Consider the following 17432-nt stretch of genomic DNA (forward strand, 5'->3'; position numbering starts at 1 on the left):
GATTTGCAAATATTTTCTCCCATTTAGTGGCTTGTCTTTTGACTTTGTCAGTGGGGTCCTTGGAAGCACAAAACTTGGACATTTTGATGAAGTCCCATTAATTAATTAATTTATTTATTTATTTATTTTAATTGCTTGTACTTTGGTGTCATAGCTGAGGAGCTGTTGACAAGTTCAAGACCACTAATATTTATGCCTACGTTTTCTTCTAAGAACTTTATCATTTTAATTCTTACATTTATGTCTTTGATGCATTTTGAGTTCTTTTCTCTGTATGGTGTAAGGTAGGGCTCCAATTTCATTCATTTGCATGTGGATGTTGAGTTGTCTCAGCACCACTTGTTGAAAATACTGTTCTTTCCCCATTTAATTGTTTGGCACCCTTGTCGAATATCAATTGACTGTAATTTATTTTCCTTTTTTTTTTTTTTTTTTGGTCCATTGAGGCGTTTTATTTGCACGTATGTATTACATCCCTAGAAAGGAATCCCAGGATTTTCCCTCCTGTGTGTTTTCGTCTTGCTTCTTCATGGTCCAAGATGCCAGCTGAGGTTGTCAGTACAATGAAACCAAACTGGGGGGACGGGAGCAGGTTATTCTGCCATTTTTCTAGATCTTTCAGTTGTACGGCAAATCTGGGGCTGATCACTCCACACTTGTTTAACCTGCCCGTGAGGTTCACAACAATTTTCCCAGCTCTGTGATCATCAATAATTTCAAATTGCCAGTGTAATCATGCTTCAGCATCACAGTGAGAAGCTGGGCAATGACTTTGGTGCATGGCCTAATAAGAACCTGGCATTTGCCTCTCTTTTCAGCATTGTTAATGCTCTTGAGAGCATCTGCCAGGACATTCATGCACACCATTATGGCCGCACAGAAAGATGGCAGAAAAAACTCTTTTCCCTTTTAATAATATTTTGTCTCATTCTCCTTCCCTCTCTCATAATTGAATGCATATTTCTCCACCATCATTTGAAAACAACATACTGTTCTCCCAACTATTTTCTTTTTCTTTCTTTTTTTTTTTTTAAAGATTTTATTTATTAGTCAGCGAGAGAGGGAACACAAGCAGGGGTAGTGGGAGAGGGAGAAGCAAGCTCCCCGCCGAGCAGGGAGCCCGATGTGGGGCTTGATCCCGGGACCCTGGGATCATGACCTGAGCCGAAGGCAGACGCTTAATCGACTGAGCCACCCAGGCGCCCCTCTCCCAACTGTTTTCCCCAGGACAGAACAAGACCTTTTGTATCAAGAATCCTTATTTCACTTTTATTATACACAATCATAAAGATTTATTACTATCCTTTTATTTTACACATGCACACACACGAAGCACCAAATACAGATTTTGTCTAAATGTCTAAATGACTAAATGTTTGCTTAAGACTGAAGCCAGTTGTAGGGTGAACTTCTAGGATAAAGACACAATGTCTGAAGTTTTTGTTCTTTAAAAAAAGCCTTTGTAGGGCGCCTGGGTGGCTCAGTTGGTTAAGCGACTGCCTTTGGCTCAGGTCATGATCCTGGAGTCCCGGGATTGAGTCCCATAGCTGGCTCCTTGCTCAGCAGGGGGTCTGCTTCTCCCTCTGACCCTCCCCCCTCTCATGTGCTCTCTCTATCTGATTCTCTCTCTCAAATAAATAAATAAAATCTTAAAAAAAAAAAAAAAGCCTTTGTATTTAATTAAACATTTTAGGTGTCAGAATTCAGAAGGTTGACAGTATAGTACGGGAATAGTAATTTCTCCGGCTGCTATTGGCTGTTCTGTAACCACGGTCACTTTGCTGCCCATTTGAGAAATGAGATGTTTACTTCCAGTTGGGGTTACGGAGGGACAAGGTGTTTTTGGCTCTCCTGCCAACGTAGGGACTTCTGTTAGTGTTGTCTCCACCTTTTTCCTTAATAGTAGCTCTGGAGGGTGAAGACTTCCCTCCCTCTCCCAGACTCGAGGATTTGCCCAGTACGTGGGATGTTGTGATTTCATTGACATAGTCCCACGAACTAAACCCTGGTTTATTGCTCACAGACGTTCTCTAAATATTTTCAGGAGTAAACTTCAGAGGTTGCCCTCACTTTAATTTTCAATTTCTGGTATTTCTGACTGTAGTTGTTACTTCCTGCAGTCACTTGAGGAAAAACTAGGAATGTGGCATTGAAATAGTGTGCTTTTCGGGACGCCTGGGTGGCTCAGTTGTTAAGCATCTGCCCTCGGCTCAGGTCTTGATCCCAGGGTCCTGGGATCGAGCCCCACATCCGGCTCCCTGCTCAGCGGGGAGCCTGCTTCTCCCTGTCCCTCTGCTGCTCCCCCTGCTTGTGCTCTCTCTCTGACAAATAAATAAATAAAAATCTTTAAAAAAAAAAAAAAAAGAAAGAGTGTGTTTTTCTTTCAAGATAACGAAATCATTTCTTAATTTCTGTATGCATCTCAGATTTTGGTATATGAACGTGGATTTTGGTGTCTACCCTAAGGAGACGATACATACCATGTAAGGAACACTTGTATTCTCATGACATGTCAGCTTGGTTACTCAGAATTCTCTGGGCCCAACAGAAAGGCAGAAACACGGATGAATTCCTCATTACTCCAGCAGGCTGTCAGCCCTCAAAGGCCTTCTGGATATGTTTGTGCATCCAGGTGTCTGCTGTACAAGATACAGAAAGAGCACATTAGTTCAGGGGGAGAATTTTTCAGTAACACATTTTCCAAGAGCAACATTGTAACCAGGATTCACAGTTTGGGTGGCTCTTGACAATTTTTCATCTTCCAACAACTGAAAGTGATAGTTAGTCTACAGTAATGGTTTTAACATGTGTTTTGAGTGTAGCATTATTTTCCATAGACTTAAAACTACAAGGAATTGTCTTCCTAAAGGGCATTCTTGTAAGGCCTGTTATTTTCCAGCTTGATTAATGAAAGCAAAATTTTTCTGTAATGCTTTCTTCCTACTCTATATATTAGTTTTCAGGGCTGGATTGAAAGTGATTTATTGTGGATGGTGTTACACATGATTGTGGAATTTTTTTCTGCTCCTGGATTTTTAAGGTGACAGAGTTGACTTTCTGATTTTAATTTATCTTCACTAGATGAAGAATTCCGAATAGGACTTTTTCTTGAAATACTCATAGCCTGGGGGCGCCTGGGTGGCTCATTCAGTTAAGCGTCTGCCTTTGGCTCAGGTTACGATTTCAGGGTCCTGGGATTGAGCCCTGAGTTGGGTTCCCTGCTCAGCGGGGAGTCTGCTTCTCCTGCTCTCTTGCTGTTTCTCACTCTCTCTCAAGCAAATAAATATTAAAAATCTTTAAAAAATATATGCATAGCCTGAATTAAGTGACTATCACATTAAATTCTTTAGGGCTATTTGCTTTAGTATGATGAAAGCTAATACATGAAGTAATTCTACAAAGATTATAGTTATGATATAATTCAAACTCTGTTACTCTGCCTTGTGTCATTACTTAAATTTTCTGTCAGTTCTAACTTCTTAAACTATTCTTTTTTTTTTTTAAAGATTTTATTTATTCATTTGACAGAGATAGATACAGCGAGAGAGGGAACACAGGCAGGGGGAGTGGAAGAGGGAGAAGCAGGCTTCCCGCTGAGCAGGGAGCCTGATGCGGGGCTCGATCCCAGGACCCTGGGATCATGACCTGAGCTGAAGGCAGACGCTTAACGTCTGAGCCACCCAGGCGCCCCTGTCAGTTCTAACTTCTAACGTTTTAATTATAATATGTCTTGGTGTGGATCTCTTTGGGGTTCATCTTTTTTGGAACTCTCTAGGCTTCCTGAATCTGGACGTCTGTTTCCTTCCTGAGGGTAGGGAAGTGTTTAGCTATTATTTATTCAAATAAGTTTTCTGTCCCCTTTTCTCTCTCTTTTCCTTCTAGGACCCCTGTAATGTGAATGTTACTCCATTTGATGTTGTCCCATTGGTCTCTCAACCTGTCTTCACTTTTTAAGATTATTTTTCCTTTTTGCTGCTCTGTGGATGAGTTCCACTGCCCTGTGTTCCAGGTCACTGATCCTTCCTTCTGCCTCATCTAGTCTGCTGTTGAACATTCCAGTGTATTTTTCAGTTGACTTATTTTATTCTTCGGTTTGTGACTTCTTTTTTTTTTTTTTTTAAGATTATTTATTTATTTATTTGATAGAAGCACAAGTAGGCAGAGAGGCAGGCAGAGGGAGAAGGAGAAGCAGGCTCCCCGCTGAGCAGGGAGCCCGATGTGGGACTCGATCCCAGGACCCTGGGATCATGACCTGAGCCGAAGGCAGCTGCTTAACCGACTGAGCCACCCAGGCGCCCCTGGTTTGTGACTTCTATTCGGTACTTTTTATATTTTCTGCCTCCTTATTGAAGTTCTCACTGTGTTCCTGTGTTTATCCTTTCTTTTTTGTTTTATAGGTTTATTTTTTTTTAAAGATTTTTTTTTTTATTATTTATATATTTGAGAGAGAGAACACGAGAGGGGGGAGGGTCAGAGGGAGAAGCAGGTTCCCCGCTGAGCCCGGAGCCCGAAGCGGGGCTCGATCCTGGGACTCCAGGATCATGACCTGAGCTGAAGGCAGTCGCTTAAGCAACTGAGCCACCCAGGCACCCCTAGGTTTATTTATTTTAGAGATGAGAGAGAGCAAGTGAGTACGAGTCGGGGAAGGGGCAGAGGGAGAGGGAGAGAAGCAGACTCCCCGCTGAGCATGGAGCCCCAATGCAGGGTTGATCTCATGACCCTGAGATCACAACCTGAGCTGAAATCAAGAGTTGGACACTTAACTTACTGAGCCACCCAGGGGCCCTATGTGCATCCATTCTTCTGATTTCAGTGAGCATCTTTATGACCGTTGAACTCTTTATCAGGTAAATTACTCATTTTAGTTTTATTAAGGTTTTTTTTCTGGGTTTTTTTCTTGTTTTTTGTTTGGAACATATTCCTCTGTTTCCTTATTTGCTTGGCTGTTTTTATGTCTTAGGCAAAACAGCTCTTCTCCTAATCTTGAAGGAGCGGGCTTCTGTAAGAGATGAATCTAATGGGTCAGCTTTGCCCTAGCTCTTGGTTGTCTAGTGAACCTTTGTGATTGCCTAAGCAATCCATTTTGTACTTGATAGGTCTCAGTTGTTGAGCGCCGGGCAGGACCCACCAGTGTTCCAAAGTTGGGGGGCGGATCTCAGCTCTAATTTCAGGCTGATTAGATACCTCAGACCATAGTTCCTAAAGTAAGGAAATACCGACAGTCCCAGGGGACTGCAATTATGAACCCTGCTGGCTTCCAGACTAGGCAGGCAACCTGGAGGTTTACAAAGCAGGAGCTTCTCCCTGAGGAGTGAGGGGTTTGTGCCCCACAGCAGGCACCCCATCCCTTGGGACCTGCAAACAGACCCTGGGCAGCAGTTGCAAAAATCAGGGCTCTGGATCAATGTATCAGCTCCTTTCTGGGAGGTACTGGTGAGCTATAGCAAAGCTACAGAGAATGCAAAGATGGTGTCTCCTGGCCTGTGTTCCCTGGGAGCACTTTCACAGCCTCTAGACATGTGGCAAACCTGAAGTCTGCCTCTCAGGCTGAAGCTCTAGGGCAAGTAAATAGGCTTTTTTTCACAGGAGGTCTGGGGGTGTGTTTCAGTCGGCTGTCTGTGCAGTGCCCTGGGTTTGGTAGCCTGCCAAGAGCTGTCTCTCTGACTGTTTCAGTCTGCTGGGAATCAGGAATATAAGCCCCCACCCGCCACCAGAGCCAGGCCATCAAGGAGAGTCCCCTGTGTGGTCCGTGCTTGCTCGCTGGCTTTAGTGAAGCAGCTGGAGAGTGCAGGGGTGGGCACGCCCCCCACTTTGGCCGGGCAGCAAGAGACTGCAAGTACCGCGTACACCCCTGGTTTAGCAGGGCTGAGGGAGATTGCAAGTTCTACAGCCGCCTGCGTTAACAGCACCAGCAAGGCCGAAGGACGGTGCAGAAACGGTGCCCACCAGTGCCCCCATCCATGAGAGAGTCCCAACAGGCCCCTGCCCCTCGGGCAGACTCTTTAAGATTAGCAAACAGATCTTTGTCACGGGGCACCAGGGTGGCTCGGTTGGTTGGGTGTCCGACTCTGGATTTCCGCTCAGGTAGTGATCTCAGGGTCGTTGGATCGAGTCCCCCATCAGGCTCTGCACTCAGCATGGAGTCTGCTTGTCCCTCCCCCTCTGCTCTTCCCCCGGCTTGCACGCGTACATGCTCTGTCTCAAATAAATAAAATCTTAAAAAAAAAAAACCAACCAGATCTTTTTTACAAATAATCTAGACACTTTCCAAACTGCTGCTTTTGCCCTGGTCCCCAGGATGGGCGAGTCTGTGCACAAGTCCTTCAAGAGTGCAGTCTCTGTTCTCTTCTTTGGGTCTCCTAGACTTAAGCCCTGTTGTTTTTCAAAGCCAGGCATTTTGGGGGCTCATCTCTCTGGTGCAAGTCCCAAGGGTTGGGGTGCTTGCTGTGGGGCACACCCCCCTGGCCCCCCAGGGAGAAGCTCCGGCTTTGTGAGAGCCGTCCTGATTGTGGGTTACTGCACTGGGGTGGGGTTTTGGGCAAGACCACGCCTCTGCCTCTCCTACACACCTCCATGTGGTCTTTTCTCCGCTGTTGTGGAAGAGCTGTTCAGCTAGTTTTCAAGTCTTTTTCAAGGGAGTTTTTTTATACCTATCTGTAGATCCAGAGTGTCTGTGGGAGGAGATGAGTTCGTGGTCCTCCTGTGTTTCCATCTTGGACCGCCTACAACTGTCAGTTCTAAAAGGGAAGATATTCTTTCTAAAGTTATCTGAACAACATACTCTTTATATTTGTAATATTTGGACTCACTGTCATTCTGTTTCTCATTTTAAGTATTTGAAAGCTCTTAATCTTACTTTCTGTGTGTAAAATTATCAGCTCTTCCAATCTTTATTGCAACATTTTACCCTTCCTATAAAAATTACACATTTATATTTTAGCTTCTGGGACTTCAACATGGAAAGTACATAAGGTTCTATTTCCAGGCTGAGTTACACCTAGAATGCTGAATTGAATGTGAAAGTGAATGCTCAGGTATTCATAACAAATCTGAATTACAGGTCTTGTGCATATCACTGAGAGAGTGATGCTGCTTAGGCGTGGTGGGAATCTACGTGCTCGGATGCCAGTGATCAGTCATCAATTCAGGGGTGTCAGAAATAACACTGAGGTAGGCATCCCCCATTCAGCCTTGCCAAGGCCAGTGTTGGGTCATCGGCCATGAGTTTTCTCTCCACAGAATCTTGGTTTTGGTCTGTCTTTTTGTAGAGCCTTTTCTTGCTTATTTTTCTCTGCTGTGGTGTGAGATGCCTAGTAGTAGATGCTCTGAATTCTTTTCTTCAAATATCTTCTCTCTTTTTCTGGATAGCAGAATGAGATCTTAACATGGGGGAGCTGTTCTCACGTTCTGTGGAGCACAGAGCTGCCTCAGCATCCAGGGCTGACCCCACAGCGTCACTGTGCCGTCCACAGCCTGTCTGTGTCCATTTCCATCTCGGGTCCCAGTTCATTCTGCCTGAGGGGTTGTCTTTTCCCTCCCCCTTTCTCCTTAGGTTCAGAAATGTTACTAGCATTTGCCTCTGTGTGTCTTTTCTTATCGCTTCTGTCCAGAGCTGGTCCCCTTTGTTGCCCCCCCCCATCTGTCCTTTTTCTCAGTCTCAGGATGCAGCCTTAGAGTCTAATATCTGCTCCTTTAAGATTTCCATCTCTTCACACTGGTAATCTCTGCTTTGTGCTTTCTTGGACTTGATTTTCTGAGTCAGTGCTTCAAGAATCATGTGTGACTACCTTCACCTTCTCTTTGTGTGAAGAGGTTAGTTGGAAGTTCATGGTCTTTCTGGTTTTCTTTTGTTTTTGTTTTTTTTTATTTACAGGAAATCTTTTTTTCCCTGTGTGTTACAATTGAATCTCTTTGAGTACTATTATTATTATTTATTTAAAATTGAAATTGTCCATAGCTCTCTCTTCTTGGGTGTGTGATCTGTTTCTTCTGAGCCATCCTACTTTGTGCCGTGAGACCCTTGGAAGGGGGCTTATCTTTCTTTGGGGGCCCAGGGGGCTGGGGCCGGTGGAGTAGAAAGCAGCTGTCCCTGTGTGCACAGCTGACAGCTGCAGCACCCTCCTGCCCCCCCCCCCCCGCCCCCAACGCATTCTCTGAGGCTCGGGCAGGAAGCACTGCCTCTTCTTGCAGTTGTTTCTCTGCCTCGGGAGCCTTGGGATCCGGGCAGAGCACGCAGGCCAGCGCTGACCTTCCTGCTGGGTCCACAGGTGTCTTCCAGCCTCCTGCTCCGGGCGCTCCAGGGCCGGTCCCTCCAGCTCGAGGCAGAAAAAGCCTGCAGTGCTTCCTGCCTGGAGCCACCACCTGTGCACCCAGGTACCTGCGGTTCTCAGTGCTGGACCAGTAGAGTCGGGGTGGGAGTGGGGAGAAGGCAATGCTAGGGTTATCATCTTCTTTCAAAGAGAAATGTGAAAGACGTGATCTCGAGGAAAAGAATGAAGGTTTATTGGGCAGTGCGTCACTGAAATGCCTTTATTTCACACTTAAATATTGTTGTCCCCATTATACCAGTGAAGCAGCCTGGGAGATTAAGTGATTGACCCAGTAAGGCATAGTAGTGGAACCAGGGGGTGAACCCGCTGTGCTTTTTCCGCTCCCCCCATCTCTTTCTGAGAGGAGAGGCCAGGAGGTGCCTGGCCTGCAGGAAGCACTTAAGGTTAGTTTTTGCTGCTAGGTGGCACTCTGCCGTCCTCGCGGTTACAAGCCTGTGGGTGCTTTGGGGAAAATGCTGGAGTGATGGATTTCTTTCCAACGGGATTTATGTCCAGAGCTTCCATTATTCAAACTTTTTAACAAGGACTTGGTCAGGTAGTTGCTTGGATGAATACAAGAAGCCACTGAGGGCAGAAGTCGCCCCGAAGAACTTATTCTTGAATACCAGGTTCAGTGACCATGTAAGCAGATGCCTGAAGCTGCCATTGGCAGGGGCTTGCATGAGTTCTGCCTAGGCTGAATATTACATAATTGAGGCGTATTAAAATGTTGCTCTTGCTATCACAAAAGGCTTTGGGTTTGGTCTTTTAGGAGAGCTTGACCTATTTTCCTCACTGTCTACCTAGAGATTAAAAGAGCAGATCCTGAGAGCCAAGAGGAGGCGGGCACGGTTTTCTGGGCTCAGCCAGGTTCCGAGACTTTGCCCGGCCCATGTCAGCATCTGTCAAAGAGCTTAGCCGGCGCCAGATCTGAGGAGACCTGGACCGTTTCTGACGTAATGTTGGGTTAAGTTTGAGAGTATAAAGAACAACAGACTTGAGTCAAAATTCCTTAGTCTCCTTTGAGTCCAGCCAAATCGTTGAATTCTCCAACTTTCCAGTCTCTACCGATTTCACTTGGCAAAGTAACCTAACCTGAGCCTCAGTTTTCTAATCTGTAAAATGGGGGAATAGTAGCTACCTCACTGCCTTTTTGGAAGGGATCGCATGTTTGTAAAGCATGTGTAATGTCAAGCCCATAGCAAATCCTCCGTGAATGTGAGTCCCTGTCCCTCCCCTCTGTCTGCTGCTTGAACCCTTCTGGGCTTTTCTTAAGGGTAAAGAGGAGAGATACTGGGCCATGTAAACAGTTTGTGTGGGGCTTGCTTGGTCCGTGAGCGCCCCAGGCTCACTCCCTTTGAGGTGATTACTCATGTATTTATGTGAATGTTGGTGTTGCTTAGAATCAATTCTCAGGGAATCTGTTGCTCGTGAGATTTGGTTATAGAATATGATTAGTAATGGTTGGCATTGATCATTCCTTTTTTCCAGGAAAGACTGGGGAAATCTGAGAAATCAGAGGTTTTAGCTGGACCCAAAGGCAGATCCCCCCATCAGCGATCAGCCGTCGCTCCTGGCAGGGGCTTCTGGGGCTGGGGTCCTGTTGTCTTACAGTGTGAGACAGTTTCAGAGCCCATGCCCTCCCCCACCAGCTCTCTCTGCACCACGTTCCTGTCCAGGTCACCTCCTGTCTTGTTGGGGGCTGGCAGGTGTTAGTGCTGTGTAGTGGGGGTGAGGCGAGCACACTGGACCCGGGGGCCCCACACAGGCCCACGCACAGGGGTGAAATGCCAGTGACTAGCGGCAAAAAATGTGGCCTGAGGTCTCTAGTCTGGGAGATGCCCGGCAGCAGAAATCCCAGGTCAGCGGACTGAGAAGGTGTGAAACCCGATTACTTACAAATACCAGCATGTTTTCAGTCTCTTTTACCCTCTGCAAATGAGAGGAGAATGAGACTCTCGTGCAGTGTTTTCCTTCTGGGTCTGGCTGCCCTCCCCACCTTCAGAAGGAAGGGCCCAGTGCTGCAGCCGTGGGCTTGCCGAGCTTGACCACGCAGGCAGCTCCCCAGCCTGACCGTGGTGGGGACCGAGCCCTTGCGGCTCGCTCGGCCCTTTGACCTGGCCGTGTGACAGGGCTCTGCTCTCGGGGCTTTCTCGGAGCCCTGCTCGGGGCCCTTTGCTGCTCGCCCTTCTCTCTCGCCCCAAGAGCGGGCCTTTGGTCCTGAGGTCCTCCGTGGGACAGTCAGGAATCCCCTGTGGGAAGAGCCACCTCGCTGTCAGCAGCAGTCACCGAGCACGTCTGCATGCGCTGGCCCGCACCTTCATGCACCCCCACTGGCTGTGAGCATCGCCATGTCTGACATGCACTGTCTGCACCCCACAGTGCAGGAGGCGTGACCCATGGGGATGCTCGCTACCTGGGGTGTCTGTGACCCGGGGGGGCTCCTGTGACCCTGGGGCCAAGGCCGATGTCCCTTCCTCAGACCACACAACCTCCCTAAAAGTGAGCACGGCCCATCCCTGTCTGACGGTCTGCATGGAGCAGTCCCTCCTGGGAGATGCCAGGCGTCGGTGGGAGGGGCAGAGTGCTGAAGGGGACGGTGGTGCTTCCAGGGTAAGTGTAGACGTCATGATAAAATCGCCGGGGTCTTAATGGCTATGTCAGAGCCCTGACCCTGTGTCCTCCTAGCTGGGTGACCTCTCTGAGTCCATTTTCTCATAAAGTGGAGAAAGATCAACGGAACTCAGAGGATGGTTAGGAGAATTAATGTGTCTAACATTTATAAGTCTCTCTCTTAGTACCTGGCACAGACGAGGTCCCCAGTGAGGGCTGGCGCTCGCCCTGTTGCTCTGCATCCTCGCAGTGGATGGTGAACCAAACAAATTCTTATCGAGCACTTACTCAGTTCAGGCTCGTCAGTGGACAAAGCCGATCCTTGCGTTCTAAGGGGGCAAGCAGACAACAAGCACCAATCGGGACAAACAGATGGCCTATTCAAATGGAGGTGTTTCAGAGGACAGGAACAGTAGACAGGACTGGGGGGCTTGGGAATGATGGAGCAGGGAAGGGGGCTCAATCGTGGAGTTAGATAGGGCAGACAAGATAGGTCCCATTGAGAAGATAAGATCTGCGCGAAGGCTTTCAGGACGTGAGGGAGTTGGCCAAGTGGATACCCGGGGAGTGGGGGTTCCTCCCATCCAGGCGGGTGAGTGGCCAGCATATGAGGCCCACGGTGGCAGTGTGTGTGGAGGGTGGGTGCCAGGAGGGGCAGGTGGCTGAGGAGGAAGACGGGGGGAGGAGGGGGAGGAGGTCACAAGGGTAAAGGGTGGAGGTGGGTCATGTGGGGGGCCTTCCAGGCCATCTTAAGGACATGGCTTTTTCCTTTGAGTGAAATGGGAGCCTTTGGAGTGTTTTTTAGCAGAGGGTAATGTGGCCCAGTGTAATTTTGAAGAGCTGCTCTGAGCGCAGGGTGAGAACAGAGCACGGGGCGGGGGGGGCAAGCATAGGCCGAGGCCCCCGCCACAGGCTGACAGGAGATGGTGGAGGAGTGGACGCTGTGAGCTGTGCAGATTCCAGTTGTGTGTTGGAACTAGATGCAGCTGGGTACTCACATGGGTCGGATGATTCGACCTTGGGAACCGAGGGTTGGAGGGATCTCCACCAGTGTTGACAGAGGAAATACGCATCATTTTGCTAAAAGTTTAGATTTGGTATCGAGTGAAGATGCCGTCAGCAGGACCTTCCCGACGTGGTGCCGTCATGTCCGCTCTGCCTCCTGCCCATGATTATCACCAGCGACGGTGCCAGCAGTACCCGCAGCCGCTGTCTGGCCTGGTGGACGTCGCCCCTAGTGGCTGAGTTCCTAGGCGTCGAGGAGCTGGGCCTAACCACTTTGACCTGTAAGGGGAGCACATGCTGGAGTCGCTGGACCAATGGGAGGCCAAGGCCAAGGAGGGGGGTTAGCTGTGCTGAAGGACCCCTCCTGAGAAGAAGGCCTCCCCTGGGCGTCTCCGGGCAGAACCTTCTGCTCATTGAGTAGTCGGCTCCCTGAGGAGATACCAAGTGGGCATCAGCAAGACGGGGAGGGATTTTTTTGTGTGTGGGATTAGGGTTGCCGGATAGAATATAGGCTGCCAATTCAATGTGAATTTCAGATAATAAATAATGTTTGAGTGGGCATATCCAAAAGCTATTGGTTCTTTATGGGAAATTCACATTGAGCTAGGCATCCTGTATTTTATTTTGCTAAATCTGGCTACCCTCTCTTGGCGTGTTCTTGCTAATTGATGGGCTGCACCTGAGCCTGTCTGCCACCTAGTAACCTGTGCGGGTTGCCAAGTAACAGGACTTGACTTCGAAAGAACCATTTAATCTTGTGGAGAAAACGCTGTGCCGGGTTCCTGGCTCAGTCAGTCTCCATTGTCTGGGCTGCGAGGGAGGACCTCGTCCTGAGCGCTGATCAGAGCCCCCTGTGTGTCCTGCCTTTCCTCTTCTGTTTTCCCCAGATGAGTTGCTCCAGGGGATGGAGTGCGCGCCCACTGCTGGGTTTTAAGTTGTATCAGAAGTGACAGTGCTGGCCGTGAGGGAGGTCTTCCAGCTGCTGCAAACCCAGGACTGGGAACGGTAGGGGTGGAGTCAGGTGCCAGGAGAACAGATGCCTTGGGCTGGCTCTGTCCTCTAAGGGCTTATGGTCTGTTCTGGGGAGACCTCTGCTTCCAGCCCTATCCTGAGCATCCACTCTGCTAGATATCACCTCCCATCTGTATGAGCTGATTATGCCCTCGCCCCCCAAATTTGTATGTTGAAGTCCCCATTCCCAGCACCTCAGAATGTGACTGTATTTGGAGATAGGGTCTTTAAAGAGATAATAAAGTTAAAATGAAGTCATTAGGGTGGGCCCTGATCCAATACAACTGGTGTCCTTATAAGAAGACATTAGGACACAGATACACACCGAAGGAAGACTATGTGAAGACACAGGGAACAGATAACCATTTACGAGCCAAGGAGAGAGGCCTCAGGAGAAACTACCCATGCCCACACCTTGATCTTAGACTTCCAGCTTCCAGAACCGAGGGACAATACAGTCCTGTTGTTTAAGCCCCCCAGTCTGTGGGACTTTGTTAGAGAGCTCTGGCAGACAATAGACCATTGTACAAGGAGGTGTGACAAGACACGTGAGTCACCAAGGCAGGCAGGCTGGGCTCCAGGGGTTGAGGGGAGGTGGTCTCAGTTCTGTGTGCCATTCAGCCCTTTGCTGTTCGGGACTCTCAGGAGCCTGTGAGATTTCTGGGACCAGAAGCGCCATGTCCGATGTGAAGGTGAAGCATGGGAGGCAAAGGACTTCCTCTGCAGCGTGTTGCCCCTGGCCTGGGCATTGGTGGTCCCTGACCAGCGGGGCCTGGTGCCCATGCTGCGGACTCTGCCCCCAGAGCCAGCTCTGTGTTTTCACAGGCTCACAGCTTTAGAGCTGGGTTCTTCTTGGCAGCATCTGTGTAAGCTCTACAGAAGGCAAGTCGCATAAGGAAAATGTCAGCCAACTCAGAAGCTCTGGGACTGTTGATCTTCCTTGAGAAGATCTAAGTGCTTTATGTGTTTTTATCTGTAACATCCCTGCAGAAGAGTGTATGATCTTAAGTCACAGCTCGATGGATTTTTGCATATGTATATGCCCATGTGTTCCTGGAGGAGGTTTTGAAAATAATATTATCCTAGAGCTATTTTTATGGCAATGACATCTTTGAGTAATTATAATTCATAAATATGTCCACCCAGTCAAAAACTAGGAATTTGAGGGGCGCCTGGGTGGCTCAGTCGTTAAGCGTCTGCCTTCAGCTCAGGTCATGATCCTGGGGTCCTGGGATCGAGCCCCGTGTCGGGCGCCCTGCTCAGCGGGGAGTCTGCTTCTCCCTCTCCCTCTGCCTCTGTCCCTTCCCCTGCTCATGCTCTCTCTCTCTCTCTCTCTCTCAAATAAATAAAATCTTTAAAAAAAACTGGGAATTTGAAGACTTGGGTTAATTGGAGGGAGGAACAGCAAAACTTGATTCTAGGTTATTGGTTTTGTTATGCTCTAGAACTTCAAATTATAGAGTTTCTACTTTTTCCATGTGAATGGTATTGGGGAGTTTTTGCTTTAGATTCTGGAGTTAGGGAAACAGTCTCCTGAATTTAAATTGGAGAAGTTAGCTGGTGAGGTTAGCAAAGCCAAATGGTAGTTCCACTCAGCACATCAGTGCAGCTTGAAGCTTGGCTCCCCCCCGCCACTGCCGCCCCCCAGCCTTAGGGGCCTGATCCAACATGACAGGAGGGAGTTTCATCTGCAGAGGCTAGGTTGAAGGTTTCATGTGAGCATGCAGGCGTGCATGTGTGTGCACGTGTGTGTGCATGTGTGTGGGCACATGTGTGGGTGGTTGTAGACCTCAGTATTCTGGATTCCCTCTCTCAGCCAGAGAGAGCTGAGGATTTGGCATAAATCAAAATGGAACTCTGTGTCCAGAAGCACCAACGTGCCTCCCAGCCATCGTCTTAGGACCCTGGAGTGTGACTCCACACACCTAGAAATGGTCTGTAGGTAAGGTACATGAAGTTTCAAGATGCCCCTTCTGATTTACTGATTTTATAAAAGCTGAGTGATTGTTTTGCATTAGTACCTTATGAACAGGCTTGTTACACTAATCTGTCTGATCCTCACAACCATGCCGTGGGAAGGCTGTACTCTTGGCTTAAAAGATGGAGGCTCACGTGGGCCACGGGCAAGTCAGGTGCACCCTGGGTTTTGCAACCCTGAAGCCCAGGGTCATCTGTGACGCCCCTCGTGCATGCTGTCCTCTGCCTCCACGGAGTGTCTTGGAGTACGTGTGGAAGGTTACCAACTCAGTATGAATGAGTGTGTACCGCTGTGGGTGTCCCAGGCATGCCTTAGCTATGGAGGCTCACCACTCTCTATTTTGTTTTAAAGATTATTTATTAGAGAGAGAGGAGGGAGAATGCATGAGCAGGAGGAGGGGCAGAGGGAAAGAGAGGGGAAGCAGACTCCCCACTGAGTGGGGAGCTTGACAATGTGGGGCTCGGGCTCGATCCATGACCCTGAGATCAGGACCTGAGCGGAAACCAGCAGTCGGATGCTTAACTGGCTGAGCCACGTAGGTGCCCCTCACCACCCCCTATTGTAAAAACAGTCCTGCAAGCCCCAGGCTGGAGACCCTCATAGAGGCAGGAGCTTAGGGTGTGGAGGAGGAGTTTGGGGAGAGAAGGGGAGGAGTGAGGAGACCAGAGGAGTTGGGAGGAGGAGGAGGGGGAGGAGGGAGGAGAAGCAGGAGCCATGGTAGCTGAGGGATGGAGCGTCTGCCCTCCTGGCACCCAGGAACACCGCTCCTGAATGCAGTGGAAGAACAGGGTCCCTTAGTCCCAGTGAAAGTTTTATGGGAAAGTACGTGGAGGCTGGTGAGGGCGGTTGGCAGAGTTCACCAGGCATGTTGTCCCGGGTCACAGGTGCGGGATGGGGGGGGGGGCACCTTACCTGTTGTGCTGTGGAAATAGTCCTGACCAAGGGGTCAGTGATCTCCAGGGAGATAAAAAGATAGTAGCATATTTTGTTGAAAACTTGGGTGAGGCATAGGGGACTTGTTCTTTTGAGGAGCCACAGGTGGGGTTTGAATAAGAGAAGTCTGGGATTATGGAAGATTTACAGTCCAGCCAGGGAGACTGAATGAGTAAGGGAGGAAGGAGCGGGTGGAAGCCAAGGGTGTGGGGATGGGGGCCATGGGCGGGCTCTGGGGGCTGCAGTAGGAGCGGTGGGCTCTGCAGCCAGGAGCCTGCAGGGGGGCAGAGCAGACCCTTTAAAAGCCACCTGGGCTTCTAAGCAGAGTGTGGGCTGGGTGGGGCCCCAGGGGGAAAGCTCCTCTTTTCTGAACTCTGGTTCTTGGCCTGTCATGGATGCTGGGATTGGGCCAGAGCAGATGTGGTCCATGCTCTAGGATGGACAGACCTGCCTGGGTGGGATGTCGCAGAGTGGGTTCCTCCTTTCCTTCTGTGCACCCTGCGGTCTCCTGAGTCCTGGTGTCCCCTGTCACAGCACCGGCCTCACACCTGTCCCAGAGCACACACACTTCTCCTCCCTTTTCCTCGCCCATCCCTCTCTTATTTCTCAGCACCGCCTTCCTTCACCCCTGCCCCCCGGCCACACACCCCTCCTCGCCACCCCCCTTCAAACTGAGGGTCCAGCTGTGTCTCATCACCCACCTGCTGCTCCAGGCTCTTTAGTTAAGTTCCGTGGAGTCTGGTGCATTGTTCCCCATGCCCCATGGGGTGGATGGCAAGGCTTGGTGGGGGATTTCCATGGATGAGAACCCTAGCTGGAACAGGAGCATGGTCAGGGGACAGAAGCTCCTGAGGAGCCATTCAGGCCCTGGGGACACAGGTCATGGACACAGGGGCCATGTGGACCCAGTTGGAGGTGAGGGCCCTAGGGGCCACGGAGCAAAGGTGTTGGTGCTGGAAATCTCGATAATGCTCTGGTAGAGGATGGATTTCCAAGGAGCTCTGAAAGGATGGACAAGAGGATAAAAGGGTAGGACAGAGTCCTGAGGTGGCTGCCCTGGGCGCCATGCCGTGGTTCTGCCCTCCAGGGCTCTTGTGAGTGAGAGATACAGTGACAGAGCTCTGGGTGCTTTTTAACTGAACTTTGGATGGGGGAAGAGCTGCCTGGAAGTAAAAGACATTTGAAGCTTCAACTTAAAACAGGCTCAGATGGTGGCCTGTCGTCAAAGCCTTCCGCCTCCACGGCTGGGCTTTGGCCTTCCCCGGCTGCTTGCCTGTTCCCACCCAGTGGGACAGACTGCAAAGTCATCCCAGCCCAAGACTCCGGTGCCCAGCAGAGGTGGGCCCAGGCATCCTGGTACCCCGGGGCTTCCTCTTCAGGGCCACCCGCCTCCCTGTGACACGGGGCTCTCCACACCTCTCAGCACAGCCCCTGTGTGGAATGGGGGCTGGGAGGCCACCTGGAATGGGTGTCCAAGACCAAGCCCAAAGTTGTGTCTTCTGTCCTTTCTGAGTTGTCTCTTCTCTCCGTCTTGTTGCAGTCAGCACATACTATGGGTGTAGACTTTTCTCAGTGATGCCTCA

At 49.6% G+C, this 17432-nt stretch overlaps 1 protein-coding gene and 1 pseudogene across 1 annotated transcript in view; one reads left to right on the top strand and one right to left on the bottom strand.

Moving 5' to 3' along the window:
* PGBD5 (piggyBac transposable element derived 5) overlaps positions 1-17432 on the top strand; it is a 95252-nt gene that overhangs the window by 15636 nt on the left and 62184 nt on the right. The gene's annotated exons all lie outside the window — the stretch shown is intronic.
* On the bottom strand, positions 445-870 carry LOC110586009 (annotated as a pseudogene).

This window comes from Neomonachus schauinslandi, chromosome 6, assembly GCF_002201575.2.
Source record: "Neomonachus schauinslandi chromosome 6, ASM220157v2, whole genome shotgun sequence".
In the NCBI taxonomy this organism is placed as follows: domain Eukaryota; kingdom Metazoa; phylum Chordata; class Mammalia; order Carnivora; family Phocidae; genus Neomonachus; species Neomonachus schauinslandi.